Below are 15,522 nucleotides of genomic sequence, written 5' to 3' on the forward strand. Positions count from 1 at the left end.
AGAGAAAGAGAAAGAGAAAGAGAAAGAGAAAGAGAAGGAGAGGGAGAGGGAGAGGGAGGGGGAGGAAATGAGAGAGGGAGAGAAAGAGAAAGAGATGGAGAGGGAGGGAGAGTGCATTCTCTCTCTCCCTCTCCCTTTTGCTTGTTTAATGTTTAAATCACTTTATTTTTTGCTTGTTTAGGAGAGGAAATGAGAGAGAAAGAGAGGGAGAGGGAGAGGGAGGGGAAGGAAATGAGAGAGGGAGAGAAAGAGAAAGAGAGGGAGAGTGCATTGTCTCTCTCCCTCTCCCTTTTGCTTGTTTAATGTTTAAATCACTTTATTTTTGGCTTGTTTAGGAAATGAGAGAGAAAGAGAGAAAGAGAGGGAGAGGGAGAGGGAGGGGAAGGAAATGAGAGAGGGAGAGGGAGAGGGAGAGGGAGGGAGAGTGCATTCTCTCTCTCACTCTCCCTCTTGCTTATTTAATGTTTGAATCACTTTCTTTTTTGCTTGTTTAGGAGAGTAAATGAGAGAGAAAGAGAGAAAGATAGGGAGAGGGAGAGAGAGGAAGAGAAAGAGAGGGAGAGGGAGGGGAAGGAAATGAGAGAGGGAGAGAAAGAGAAAGAGAGCGAGAGGGAGAGGGAGAGGGAGGGAGAGTGCATTCTCTCTCTCCCTCTCCCTTTTGCTTTTGGAGAGTGTTAAGATATATTGTGAGAGGGAGAGGAAATACGAGACAAAGAGAAAGAGAGGGAGGGAGAGGGAGAGGGAGAGAAAGAGAAAGATAACATATATTGGAATGATAGCATATCCATGATTATGGTAATGGTATCAACTTTACTTTTTTTATGGGTACCATTACATCGACTCCTTAAGGGGGCTAAAAATTAGTGATATCATTTATAAAGTCTAATTAGGAGATTTAAGATGCACGACAATAGACTTATCGATAATGGTATGCAATGTGCTTTGCCATGGGCCACGTACATTGGTGACTCTTTAAGATGGCTTAAAATTGGTCATGTCCTTCATAATGTCCAAGTAGGGGATCTAATTGTGATATGCATAATTCATTGTTTTTGTATTAACTTTATAGGCATAACAAATTAGAAATCATGCCAACTAGTCAACGGAAGGACTAAAAGAAAATGATACCCTAGCTAATGGTCATTACGGTACTTCATCAAAATGAACCCAAAATTATTGTTATAGAAGAAGAATCCCTTAAATTGAGTATAGGATATTTTCTCTCAGGTCTTATGACTATGAGTAGAATTGATTCAAATAAATTTTATTACTATAGTTGATAAATTTCATAGATGGCATTAATTTTAATACGCGATCCTAGGAAAAAAAACCACATTTCTAAGATGCTTTTTGTTGAGACTGATTTATTATTAGACTAAGAGATCCTCAATGATGCTCATAAATGGATTACTTATACTCAAAGCCCTCTAGTGCAGTTTTTTACAAGAACGATGGATGTACTACCAGGACAAACAAATCCTTGAGCATGATACAAGGCCGAGATATAACATCAAAAAATCTCTCAACTACTATGTACAATCCAAGATTTATGGTCAACTTGCAACTTGACGTACATCTCCATAAAGCTATCCATTTAAGCCTCATTTTCTGTACTGTAGATAAGATGGAAAACGAAGGTCTTATTGTTCAAGATCGCGAGACGTATCACTACAAGATATAGACCTTATAGCAACGTTTAAAGCGACAAAAATACAAACAACAAAATTTGCCCCCATCGTCGCAAAAAGCGTCGTTATTGACGACGCCATAGAATCGTCGCTATATGCGACGCATATAGCGACGTATATAGCGACGGTTACAGAGAATTTGCGGCGCTTATAGCGATGACAATAGCGATACGTGCAGTAAATTTGCGACGTAAATAGCGACGGTAACAGAGAAAAAAAAATTTTGTGGCAGGGCAGCAAGCTGCCCTGCCACATATAGCACTGTGTGCTGTATGAGAGCCATACAAAATAGTTTCTGCACTGCTGCATACAAAGCGTTTGCAAACAAAAAGAATGTATACTGAAATCATAAAACTGATAGATGAAATAAATACATGATATCGCATAAAATGCGATTGGTACAATCATAAAACAATATCACTAATACATAGAAAATGTCTACATAGATCGGGCGACTAAAAACTAAAGGTATGTGAGCTCTAAGGATCCAAGGGCGAGCTACAAATCCTCGTCCCCCGAAAGCTCTTCCCGCTGCAAAGGAGCATTAAATGGATTCTGCAGAAAAAGAAACAACATATCAATCCACCATACAATAATGCATTCAAATATCTCATGGTAACTACGGACAAGAAAGATGAGTGACTTACTGGGCCGCCGCGTCTATACAATCGGTCGATCAATGATCTGAGACCGTGCCTCTCTGCATATCGAGTCTCAAGGCCTTGCGGATCGCGATTTGTAATGGAGTGCTGCAAAGAAAACAAAATGCTAACTGTTAGAAACATGATTGTCAGTACAAAGAATATCTCAAAAAAACAAATAAGCAAAACAAAAGAGAAACTTACAAAGTCCTCCAAATATGTCCTATGGCCGCCACTCCCAAGATGATGTACCGATCCGGCCTCGATTCGTGCCCTCGCTGCCTCCCGCTACTGACTCCAACGTCCTGGCGAATTTGTAGCCTCCTCCCTCAGTCGGCGCCAGTCGTCTGCATCTAACCACTCGGGCTTTGGAGCCCCACTCTTGATTGCCTTGCGTGCGTTGGATCGTCTATGTGACATGTATGCACGCATGCAATCCATCATCCAGCCCGTAGAGAATCTATCCACTACGGCTGGCACCGGGAACTCCTCGTGCAAGGATGCTACTATGTACTCCTTGCTCCCCTCCGGTATGTTCCTCAAATGATCTAGGACGTTGTGCCGAAAAACTTGTTGGCACAACTCCCTCATGCGAGCCATCACCCTCCTCCCCTCATCATTCATGATGATGGCTCTTGACCTGCCATCCACTAGGTATCCATAATCCCTAGGAGTGTGCCTTGTATGCGCCCTCTCCCATCTCCGTCCACGCTCCTGGGTATATCTAGGAGACCCCTGTACATCCGATGTACCGACGGGGGTACCCTCTCCCGGAGTGCCACTCAAATGGGTGCCACCAAAGGGGGTGCCGCCAAAAGGAGTGCCACCAAAAGGCGTGCCATCTGCCGACGGCTGCGCAAAAGCCGGAGTAACTGGAGTGGACGTCCCCACAGGTGTGACAAATCCTGGAGGTGACCGAGCTCCTGCTGAACGACAAGACGGAGACACTGCGTCCGTGTCTCCACAGTAGCATCCCCCTGATCCTCCTGCAGTCGCAGTCCCTCCCTCTGGCCCAAGTCGCGAGCGTCGAGATCGTATGCTCGAAGCTGAAGCATCTGATTGCGTTGAAGTTGATCTAGCAGAGCACCCTGACGAAGAATGAGACAGCTCCTGATCTGCCATCTCTCTGAATCTCGCGAGCTGATTTGGAGACATGCGTGCCATCATCTCCTGAAACTCCTCATTGCTCATCCCTCGACTCATCCTGAAAATGTCAATACCTGCACAGATAAAAAATGATGTTAGAATAATCAATTTAAACTATACAAAGCACATTAATATAAATCATTTTTGAAAAATCCCTCTTAAAATGCATATCTTATCTACCTTTATGGAAGATCTAAACAACGAATTGAGTAATACAATTCTCCAAGAATGAAGTATTCTATGGTCCCATGTTAATCTCCTGACACAACTCTGCATACACTGGAAGGTCGATAGACATGTCACCACAAAAGAACGAGTCTGCCTCATTCTCAAAAAATTCTACGACTTCTGTATTTCCATCATTGTTAGCCAATGCGGGCTCCAAGCTTGCGGTGGCCTCCACCCCTTGTAATTTCGATCCCTCTATTTGCATATTTTCTTCATCTATGCCTGGAACATCGCTTTGATCGTATACTCTCGCACTTCGAGGAGTTGAAGGTATAACATACCACCATTGAGGTTGTCGGGGATTTGGATAGAAGATTACCTGTTCACAAACACTTACAAAGCAGCTTCAAACCATTGTGACATAAACCATGTCGTATTACAATTAGCAAGCAAATGACTAGTTGTACCTGTTCACAATGGGCCAGCAACACAAAGGTGTCGTGCAAATCCATCCATTTTTTTTCGGAATCTATTTTGAGAAATCCAGATGGACCTTGTCGAACTGTTGTGCGAGCTCCTCCAAGTACCACTTTGAACCACTGCACATCGAATATTATCATGGATAAGCTACGGTAATCCACCGTAATAATACTTTGCAAGTTCCCAAAATACTCCATCTCATCCACAACCGTGTTTGGATCCGTTGCTCGTCGCCGGCTCTCTTGCTCAAACCTTGCCATGACACCACAGTCCATTGTGGAGCGCATTTGATCAATACGCTCCACCCGAAAATGCCGTCCGCGCGACCACGCTGCACTATATATTTTGTACTGCACATTGAAACACTCAAATTAGGTGTAGCAAGCAAATTTAGATACGACACATTCTAAACCCCTCATTACCTTTGGACTACATCCCCTCGAGAACACCCACTCCTCCATTGAGACCTCTGTCCCTTCGCTGGATGCTGCTGTCAAGGCTCCATGCAACCATCGTGTTGACATAAACCGCGGCATCTTCTCCATGCCTTCGGGATATCGAATCGGTCGGTGACGCGTACTGCGTCGAAATTCAGCTCGCGCTTCCTCTCGATCTTGCCTTGCAATCTGGTAGTTGGCGAGCCACGTCTCCATGGAGGCATGGTGCAACATACAAAAGCGATTCACCTTCTCTTCCATTGAGGCATCCATTCTTTTTTCTACCCCATTTCCAACCACCACATCTCCAGTCAACCTGTCATCGTCCTTCAGCGTCCATAACATTTCATTGTCTGGTTCCACCGTTGGTAGCCATTGTGAGATATGCACTAACGCCTCTGACACCAACCAACCTTCCACCATGCTACCTTCCGGACGAGCTCATTGTCGCACAAAGCCTTTCAGGGTTTTCATGAAGCGCTCCAAGAAGAACATCCATCGCGTATGGACAGGTCCAGCAATCTCCACTTCGTCCACAAGATGCACAAGAAGGTGAACTTGTATCGTGAGCATGCTAGTGGGCAGGTATTTCTCAAAGAGACAGACCGTCTCAACTGCTCCCCGCCTTGCGGATTCAATAGAGGACGTCTTAATCTCTTTCTGTGAGATCCATTGCACCAAAGTTGACAACTTGTAAATGGCCCCGCGAATTTTTGGAGTTAGGCATCCCGTGATCGCGATCGGTAGGACAAACTGCCACAAATGAGAAAGCATTAAGAATAATGGTCACTTTTCAAATTTCAAAATGTCCACGCTAATTAAAATCCATTCTGTTCACAAACCTGACATATCTTATGCCAATCATGGGATTTTAGCCCAGACATTTGGTCATCTTTAGAAAATGCGGACCTGAGAGAACGCATCATACCCGTCAGAGTGCGGATAGACTTGATTACTTGCTTCACAATGCGCTCTTCTTTGGTAGACAAAACCCAGGGAGCACGAGGAAGGTGCACTCCGCCTTCAGCACTCGACTACGGCCAAAGCGCCTCCATCTTACCTACCTCCTTTAAATCCATTCGTGACCCTATAGTGTCTCTCTTTCCTGTGATGTGGTCCCATAGCAAGCTGCCCACATTTTTGAAAATATGCATGGGATCCAACAAGTGGTTGACCTGTAAGTGGGTCCAATATGGCAACTCGTAGAAAACTGAGAACCGTCGCATTCCATTTGGATGTGATGCTGGGTTTACCATTTTCAGCTCGTACCAGCTTGCAGCGTTCATACGTGCTGGAGGTCGTCCAAGAAAACCTTCCCTGAGTTCATGATCCTCCGGCAAGAAAGCGGCGTGTCCTTGATATACCATCTTCTTCATGGTTCGTGACCTTCGGGAGTCTAACTGTGGCCCACACAATGGACATGCATGATAACCTAAGGTAACGAGACCTGCAAGGCGATCCACGACCTAGTGAATACTTGATTGAATGAAATAAAATATAGATATTACCGGCGAGAACAAAGGTCTGCTCACCTGAGCACTCTCCCAATCTCGGAAAGTCATGCATCGTCCACATGAGAAAGGCTCGAATGTTGGCTGACTGCCGACCATCGCGCCTACTCATACCTTGCACCGTGACCCTCTTCTCCCACAAAATCTTAAGCTCATCGACTAATGGACGAAGATACACGTCCATATTTTTTACTTTGTAGCGGCCCGAGACGAGCAAGCTAAGGATGAGATGTCCTTTCTTCGTAGAAAGCCATGGAGGAATGTTGTAGTTGACAAGCATTATAGGCCACACACTGTAAGAAGTCGAGCGCAGACCGAATGGGTTCACACCATCCATGGCGAGACCGAGCCGAAGATTCCTTGGCTCTCGCGCAAAGCCTGGGAAGGTAGAGTCAATGTGGCTCCATGCGCGCGAATCTGCTGATATTCGTTGCACTCCATCCGTGGACCTATTCTGCACAAAGCTTGCCATGGCAGACGTGCGAAACATGTGGTTTATGCGGGGGATGAGCGGAAAGTGTCTGAGGACTTTTTGAGGGATGGTTTGCCCTTGCAAGTCCTGTCAATACCTGTGAGCACCACACTTTCGACATGTCTCCATAGTCTCGTATTCATCTCGAAACAATATGCAGTCATTGATACATGCATGGATGTTATTGTAGTCCATGCCAAGCTTCCGTGAAACATGTCGTGCATCATCACGAGACTCAGGCATGGTGTTTGCAGGTGGCAATATATGATATTTCAATAACCTGAAAAAATCATAAAACACCTTGAAAAATCCATCCATGTTTGCAATAATACTGTAAAAAAAAAAAAACAATGAAGTTTGTGTGCAAGGTACCTGAATAACTCAGTCACACTCGTATCGCTCCAACCGTATTTTGCTTGCACACTTAAGAGTGCAAGCAATGTCTTCAACCGAGATACTCGGCAACCATCATATAATGGTATGGATGCTTCCTCTCTAAGTGGGTCAGATGTCTCAACATCCATGGGAATCAATGCATCGATCATTGCCTCCATCTCAGGCTCCAAGATTGTAGGCAAGTCGGGAAGGTTGTCTGTCTCCTCTGGCATTGACGGTATAGATGGGCCTTGCAGTGGTCGATTGGCTCCTGCAATCCATCCATCGCACGTCCACGAACTCTTCTAATTGGCCACAAAGGGTGCACTCCCCCTTGGGTCGAGACATTACCCCCCTGGATACAAAATTTGCCAACAAGACCCAATCTTATTGTGTATGGTTTTCAATTAGCTTGAGAGTACAATGCATGAAAAATGCTAACTTCAAATTACCGTTTGCTCAAAATCTGCAATCGCCTGATCAATGATCTCAGATTGAAACTCGCCAAATCGTCGTACGTGTTCTATAGACAATCGGCGTTTTCGTCTAATTGCCAACTTGCATGAGAGCAAGGACATGGGACACGCTGATTAAGATACGACTCGCGGTCTTGAACAATAAGACTTTCTTCATTTGCCATCTTATCTACATTACAGCAAACAAGGCTTAAATGGATAGCTTTATGGAGATGTACGTCAAGTTGCAAGTTGACCATAAACCTTGCATTGTATATAGTAGTCGAGAGATTTTCCGATGTTATATCTCGGCCTTGTATCATGCTCAACGATTTGTTTGTCCCGGTAGATAATTTTTTGTTATATCTCGGCTTTGAGTATAAGTAATCCATTTTAAAATTAATGCGCGCCATCTATGAAATTTTATAACTATAGTAATAAAATTTATTTCAATCAATTTTACTCATAGTCATAAGACCTGAGAGAAATTATCCTATACTCAATTTAAGGGTTTCTTCTTCTATAACAATAATTTTGGGTTCATTTTGATGAAGTACGTGGCCGTATGCAAAGCACATTGCATACCATTATCAATACATATATTATCTTAAATTTCCTTCCCCTCCCTCTCCCTCTCTTTCTCTCCCTCTCCCTCTCTTTCTCTCTTTCTCTCACCCTCTCCCTCTCCCTCTCGTTCTCTTTCTCTCCCTCTCTCATTTCCTCCCTCCCCCTCCCTCTCCCTCTCCCTCCCTCTTTCTCCCTCTCCCTCTCCCTCCCTCCCTCTCCCTCTTTCTCTCCCTCTCTCATTTCCTTCCCCTCCCTCTCCCTCTCCCTCTCCCTCTCTATCTCTCTTTCTCTCTCATTTCCTAAACAAGCAAAAAATAAAGTGATTTAAACATCCTCCAAGCAAAAGGGAGAGGAAGAGATACAATGCACTCTCCCTCTCTTTCTCTTTCTATCCCTCTCTCATTTCCTTCCCCTTCCTCTCCCTCTCACTCTCTTTCTCTCTCATTTCCTCTCCTAAACAAGCAAAAAATAAAGTGATTCAAACATTAAACAAGCAAAAGGGAGAGGGAGGGAGAGAGAGAATGCACTCTCCCTCCTTCTCCCTCTCTTTCTCTTTCTCTCCCTCTCCTATTTCCTCCCCCTCCCTCTCCCTCTCCCTCTATTTCTCTTTTTCTTTCTTTCCCTCTCCCTCTCCCTCTCCCTCTCTTTCTCTCTTACTCTCTCGTTTCCTCTCCTAAACAAGCAAAAAAGAAAGTAATTTAAACATTAAACAAGCAAAAGGGAGAGAGAGAGAGAGAATGCACTCTCCCTCTCTTTCTCTCCCTCTCCCTCTCTCTCTCCCTCTCTTTCTCTCCCTCTCTCTCCCTCTCCCTCTCCTTCTCTTTCATTTCCTCTCCTAAACAAACAAAAGAGAACGATTTAAACCTTCAACAAGTAAAAGAAAGAGAGAGGGAGAATCACCAATGAGATATGGCGAGCGTGGGCGGCTTCTCTTTGCAACGAGGGCTTCTCCTCTCCTTCGTGAACAACGGCGGTGGCGGTGGCGGCGGCGGTAGCGGCAGCAAGTCTCTTCCTCTTCTTCTCTCACAAAGCCTTGGCTCTCTCCCTCGCTCTCTCCCTCGCTCTCGCTCTCAAAAGGCGAAGAAAAGAAAATGAAAACAACGCTCTGGTTTCGGCCGCGCTTTTTTTCCCTGCGGCGTTGCTATTGGCGTTGCTATTTACGTCGCAAATGCGACGCAAATAGCGACGCCAGTTGCGACGCCAATAGCGATGCCTATAGCGACGCCGATATCCGCCGTCGCTAATCGGCGTTGCTATTGCCCCATTCCCTTGTAGTGTATCTTAATCAATGTGTCCCATGTCCTTGCTCTCAATGCAAGTTGGCAATTAGACGAAAATGCCGATTGTCTATAGAACACATACGACGATTTGGCAAGTTTCAATCTGAGATCATTGATCAGGCGATTGCGGATTTTCAGCAAACGGTAATTTGAATTTAATATTAATCATGCATTGTACTCGCAAGCTAGTTGAAAACCATACAAAATAAGATTGGGTCTTGTTGGCAAATTTTATATCCAGGGGGGTGATGTCTCGACCCAAGGGGGAGTGCACCCTTTGCAGCCAATTAGAAGAGTTCATGGACGTGCGATGGATGGATTGCAAGAGCCAATCCACCACTCGCAAGGCCCATCTATACCGTCAATGCCAGAGGAGACATACAACCTTCCCGACCTACCTACAATCTTGGAGCCTGAGATGGAGGCAATGATCGATGCATTGATTCCCATGGATGTTGAGACATCTGACCCGCTTTGTAACGTGTCCCCTAGTATCATCCAAGACACATCTTAGCAGTCCATCGGAAAGGATGTCTAGAAAGCTCCATTCGGTACTCCCGTGGAATGTTATGGGTCTTACGATCTAGGTCTTTCCGCATCTGCCACGTAGCGGAAGTATCCTGGCCATTCCCACTTAGGATCGACCGGAATTAGGGTTTTCCTCATGGGTCATCAGCTAACAGCAATTAGCGTCAGACCCGTGCGAACTACTTTACGCAGAAACGCCAGGTCCGAAGCGGATTCATGCTGCACTTGGTTCAAGGAGAATGGGAAACGAGAGGGATGCAAAGCTCAACCTCTCTGCCATAAGGCATAGTCCCATTCCGTTCCCCTAAAACAACGTAAATTGGGTAAGACGTAACTTTAGGTTATCGTTCTCGTTATTCGTTTTGATGATGATGATCATTCCGCTGTTCTTCGAGATTTTTGAGAAAAGTTCCCGGCTAACCGGGACCACCCAACCGTACGACGGACCCATGGCCCATCCTTCGCACTTTCCTCGGTTTGTTTTAGTTATGTAATTATCTAACACATTAATTTGACATATAACAATCAGCTTCTTTAATTAACCTTGTTAAGCATTGGTTCCTTCACGTAATCTTATCACGTGACATAGAAAAACAACATCAAGCAAGTTCTTTTAACATTTCATCATTTTATCTTTGAAATACAAGGAATTCCGCCCGTAGGCTTCTCCATAATCTGCTCGAAGGCTAACCAGTAATATCCAGGGATCACTATTCCAAGCTTCCGCCCGTAAACTAGTTTGCGGGCCTCGAGATCCAATCCCGAGTCACGTTAGCCTCTTGTGCAGGACCCGGAAGGCGAGGGATTTATGGCCAGAGCCCCCCCTGGCACCCAAGCGTCCTCCTGCTCCAAGTAGAACTCAACAGAGAGACCTCTCGCGGCGGGTTCGGTCCACGTTCCCGGCGCGGTCAACAACCCCCTTGGTTAGGGTTAGGCAGGCAGTCGGGGGTAACTGAAGCTGCCTCTCCCTTCAGGCCTTTAACTTAAAGTATAGGTACTCATTTAATTTGTAATTTATATTTCAAATAGAGCTCTAAAATCTCTAGCAAGCACAAACATTTCCGTTTATCAACCTAGTTGTTTAACAAACTGCTAAGGAAGTGTTCTTTCCTTTTCGAGTGTACTAGCACTCGTTCCCAAGGTGTCTTGTAACTTAGCAAGATCTCTTACACTTCGGTGTAGGGCATACCCAATTTGGTTAATCCCTAAAGTGCCTTAGATGTGCTAGTTTCTGGTTTACAACTCTCTTTATTTAGAAGGATATCCAAAAATACGTCTTTTTGCAAGATAACTTGCGTAGGGATCTGCCGTCCTTGATGAGGGTTTTTCCCTTTTCTCCTTGTGAATCAATCACAAGACTAAATGATTTCATATATGTTGTGCAAGTCCTGCGATGGAATAATCTGTTTAGATTCTTTAAGCTGACGTATGTCAGGCCTAGGGTTTCTTCTTTTAAGAACCTTAGGGACAAACCCTAGTTTCATATCTTTATGAATTTATTGTCCCTACGGTAAGGAAAGTAGTTAAGTGTTTAGGGTATGAATGTTTCTATGTTTAGATTGGTTCAGTTATCTTTTGGAAGGTAATATTAATCGTCTTGTTACGGTTTTACTATCCTTGTGACAATTTACTCTCCCAATCAATACAATTTAATTTGGCATATAGCCTAATGCCAAGGTAATACAAAGAGTGACAATACTCCTTGGGACAAAAAGGCCTAGCTGTGAAATTGGTGTATACACACTTTATTAGTTCCCAAGTCCTCAAATAGCAAGGAAAAAGTATTAATAGAGTGTCATCTAGCAATTCCCCATTACATTTTCTTTCCAAATGAGTTCGTATATCTTATTTTTATACTTGTTAATTCCTAACTTTTAACTTCCGTTTTCTTTAAAGATGAACTCATGCTAAATAACAACAATTTCCTTGCTAAGATGTGCAACTAGCAAAGATAACTCCCTCGTAATTTAAGCATCGAAAGAAACATTTCTTGAATTTAGCCATTTACCATGAATCGTTGCGAAAGGAATAAGATTAATGGTGCAAGATATAATTTCTACACCTTAGGATTTAACTAAAATATATTACTATAGTAAATGGATAATCTTGCTCGTAATTTATAATGCTTGATGCAATTTGAAGAAAGCTAAGTTCTATACATTGTCATTCCTAAGCTAAACTCCTTCGTTACCAATAACTCGAACAAATATATCCTATCCTTAACATTTTTTCTTTGCATGATCGACTTAAAACCGAATTAACGCCAAGAAGAAAAAAACCTGGCTTTGAGGTGAGATATCCACATGGATAGCGGGGGATGACCCTCCCGCAGCTACACCTTGGACTTTCTTTGGCGGCATCGTAGATCGAATGTGAGATAGCCTTTTCCTCTATCTTCAGGAATTCCACCGTCTTCTCCTTCTTTCCCTTTCTTTTGTCTTTTTTTCCCACTCTTCCTCCTTCACTCCTTCTTTTCACTCCCTTCTCTTTCCCTCCCTATCTTTTATCTCACGGCTATTTTTCCCTTACGGGGTACCATCCGAGGCCATGATGATAGTTAGGTTCCGGGGGGGGAGGGGGGAAATAATAATGGGGATACAGGGGATTAAGAAGAAATCTTAGGGAGTTGTGGGAAAATGAGAGTTATGAGGGGGTTGAAGAAGGGTTAAAAAGGGTTATAAGGGGGTGAAAAAAGGGTTTAGGGGAATAAAACACGGGGGTTAGGTTCCCAAAGCCAAGGGAGGGGCTTAAGGGAAAAAGGGGAAAAAAACCTAGGGGGTGTGTGGTTCCAAAAACCATGGGGAGGGCTAAGGGAAGTTTTGAAACCCAGGGGGTAAAAACAAGAGCCTTATGGGGATTAGAAAGGCTCAAAGACCTCTTAAGGCCTTCTAAGGATAATTTGGGGGGAAACAAGGGCTTAGGGGGGGGATTAAAAACCGGGGGAGGGGATTTGATGAGGCATAGGAAGGGGGCTTAAAGCCCCCTCCCTTTTGGAAGCTTCTATGCTTCCATAAGGTTACGAGGGGGGGGGAATAACTCCCAGGCAATGAAGGCGATTGCTAGATGGCCGTTTCGACGAAGTATTGGCGGTGGCGGATAGACAGAAGGGCAGCGGTTGGGACTAGGGGGTAGCGTTGACGGTCTTTCCTTCTCAGCTGCTGCTGATGGCATTGTGGGCAGGGGGACCAGACCGTAGCAACAACTACAATGGTTTGGGCGGCGCCTTGACTGGCTCTACGACAGCCCTCCCATTCATGGTAGTGTTGTCTTCTTCGTCCTTCGGCGGCTTTAGCCTCTCCTTCGTAGCAACAGCAGACCGTCCTCTTTTTCTTCAGCCTACGCCCCCTCGATTAAATAATGGAGGGGAGGGGGATCTTCCCTCCTTGCGTGTAGACACACATATCCTCCCTCCCTCGAAAGGCTCCACCAAGGAGCTTAGTAGCTCCTTCTATTTCCCTCCCCCTCCAGCTCGTCAGTCGGCTAGAGGGATAAGGGGGGAATTTAAAAAAAATTCTATTACCTAATTTATTTTTATTAACGCGGAATATTACATTCTCTCCCCCTTGGAGGAATCGAGATGTCCTCATCTCGAGATAAACTGGGGATATTGATGGTTGAGAGAGCTTTCATCTATCCAAGTGGCATCCTCTTCGGGATAATCTTTCCACTGGACAAGGCATTCTTTCAAGTTTCTAGATCTTAACTGTCTTTCCCTAATATCTAAGATCCTTTCTGGCCTTAGTTCAAGGACTCCTTGACTAGGCATTACAATTTGTTGGTCATCAAGTACATGATTAGGATTGGGTACATATTTTTTTAATAGGCTGATATGGAATACATTGTGAACCTTTAGGTTCTCAAGGAGTTGCAATCTATAAGCATTGGGTCCTAGGCATTTGAGGATTTTATACGGCCCACAATACCTTGGACTTAGCTTCTTGCATTCTCCTAGGGATAGAGAACTCTTTTTAGGGCGTACCCGAATGAAGACCATGTCTCCTTCTTCGAAGACTCTTTCTTGACATTTCAAATCTGCATATGCATTTTGTCTATCCTTGGCTGCTTGTATGTCTTGTCTTATTGACTTTATTTGATCATCCATGTCCTCCAACATTTGCCTTGAAGCTTCAACTCTTAGGGTTGGATCAGAAAAGTTTAGGGGACTTCGACAATCATGACCATACAATGCCTGGAAAGGGGTCATTTGAATGCTCTGCTGGTAAGAAGCATTGTAGGAAAATTCAACCAAAGGCAAGTATTGAATCCACCTCTTAGGTTCTCGACAGCAGTATGCCCTAAGCATATCCTCGATGATTTGATTTACTCGCTCTGTTTGGCCATCTGTTTGGGGATGGTAGGCGGTGCTAAAATAGAGTTGAGTCCCAATAGCTTCAAAGATAGCTCTCCAGAAGTGTGATGTGAAGAGAGAATCTCGATCGCTAATGATTCTTCTAGGTAACCCATGTAGCTTGAATATCTCCTTGATAAACAATCTTGCAATGTCGGAGGCTTTATAGTTTGTCTTTACTGGAATCAGGTGTGCAACCTTGGTAAGCATGTCAACCACAACCATAATGGAATTGTATCCTCCTTGGACTTGGGGTAAGCCCTCAACAAAATCCATATTGATGAATTCCCATTTCATTTGGGGAATGTCAAGCGGTTGCAGTTTCCCTGGCATCATGATATGTTCGACTTTGATACGTTGGCAAGACAAACACTCAGTGACATACTTGAGAACATCACCTTTAAGCCTCTCCCAATGATAGCTCTTCCTAACTGCAGTAAGAGTCTTAGCATAACCATGATGTCCTGAAAAAGGAGAATCATGAGCTTCCCATAATATCTTCTTCTTAAGTGACTGGCTTGCTGGTATACACAGCCTTGTTCTGTAGTAGACAAGTCCATTATCAATGGAAAATTCCTGATACTTAGCTTGCAACTTCTTCTTCTGCTCCTTGGTAGATATTTCCTTTATCATTGTTTGGTAGGCCAAATCATGGCATGCTTCCTCTCTAGCTAGTTCAAGTATAGGGTTGTTTGGCATAGATACCTTTGTAGCCAGAGATCTGGCCGTTGATGGATTCTGCAAGATTAGGGAATTTAGGAATGCCTTGCGATGACTGAGTGCATCGGCAACTACATTCTCTTTTCCTGGTCGGTACTTGATTTCAAAATCATATTCCTCCAATACTTCAATCCACCGACGTTGCCTCATGTTGAGCTCGTTCTGGGTAAAAATCCATTTGAGACTCTTATGATCAGTTACTAGAGTAAACTTGTTACCCAATAGGTAGTGTCTCCAAAGCTTTAGAGCATGGATGACAGCTAGTAATTCCAGATCATGCGTGGCATAATTCTTTTCATGACTCTTCAATTTCCTTGAAGAGTATGCTACTGGATGACCTTTCTTCATAAGTACACATCCCAAGGCAAGAATGCTAGCATCAGTTACTACCTCGAACTCCATATTGAGGTCAGGAAGTTTTAGAATAGGTGCTGATACCAAACTTTGCTTCAGTTTGTCAAAGCTATTTTGTTCGGAAGTTGACCATGTAATGGAAGTCTGCTTCTTTAGTAGATCAATAAGGGGTGTTGCAATCAAAGCATAGTTTTTAATAAAGACCCTATACCATCCTGTCAATCCAAGAAAGCTACGTATTTCTTTGACGGATACTGGTATTGGCCATTCAAGCACATCTCTGACTTTGGCTGGGTCTAATGATATTCCCTCTGATGATACTATGAATCCCAGATATTCAATCTGACGCTTG

The sequence above is a fragment of the Lygodium microphyllum genome, chromosome 12, assembly GCF_053477565.2.
Source record: "Lygodium microphyllum isolate KBCC chromosome 12, Lygodium_microphyllum_v1.1.10, whole genome shotgun sequence".
NCBI classification, from domain to species: Eukaryota; Viridiplantae; Streptophyta; class Polypodiopsida; order Schizaeales; family Lygodiaceae; genus Lygodium; species Lygodium microphyllum.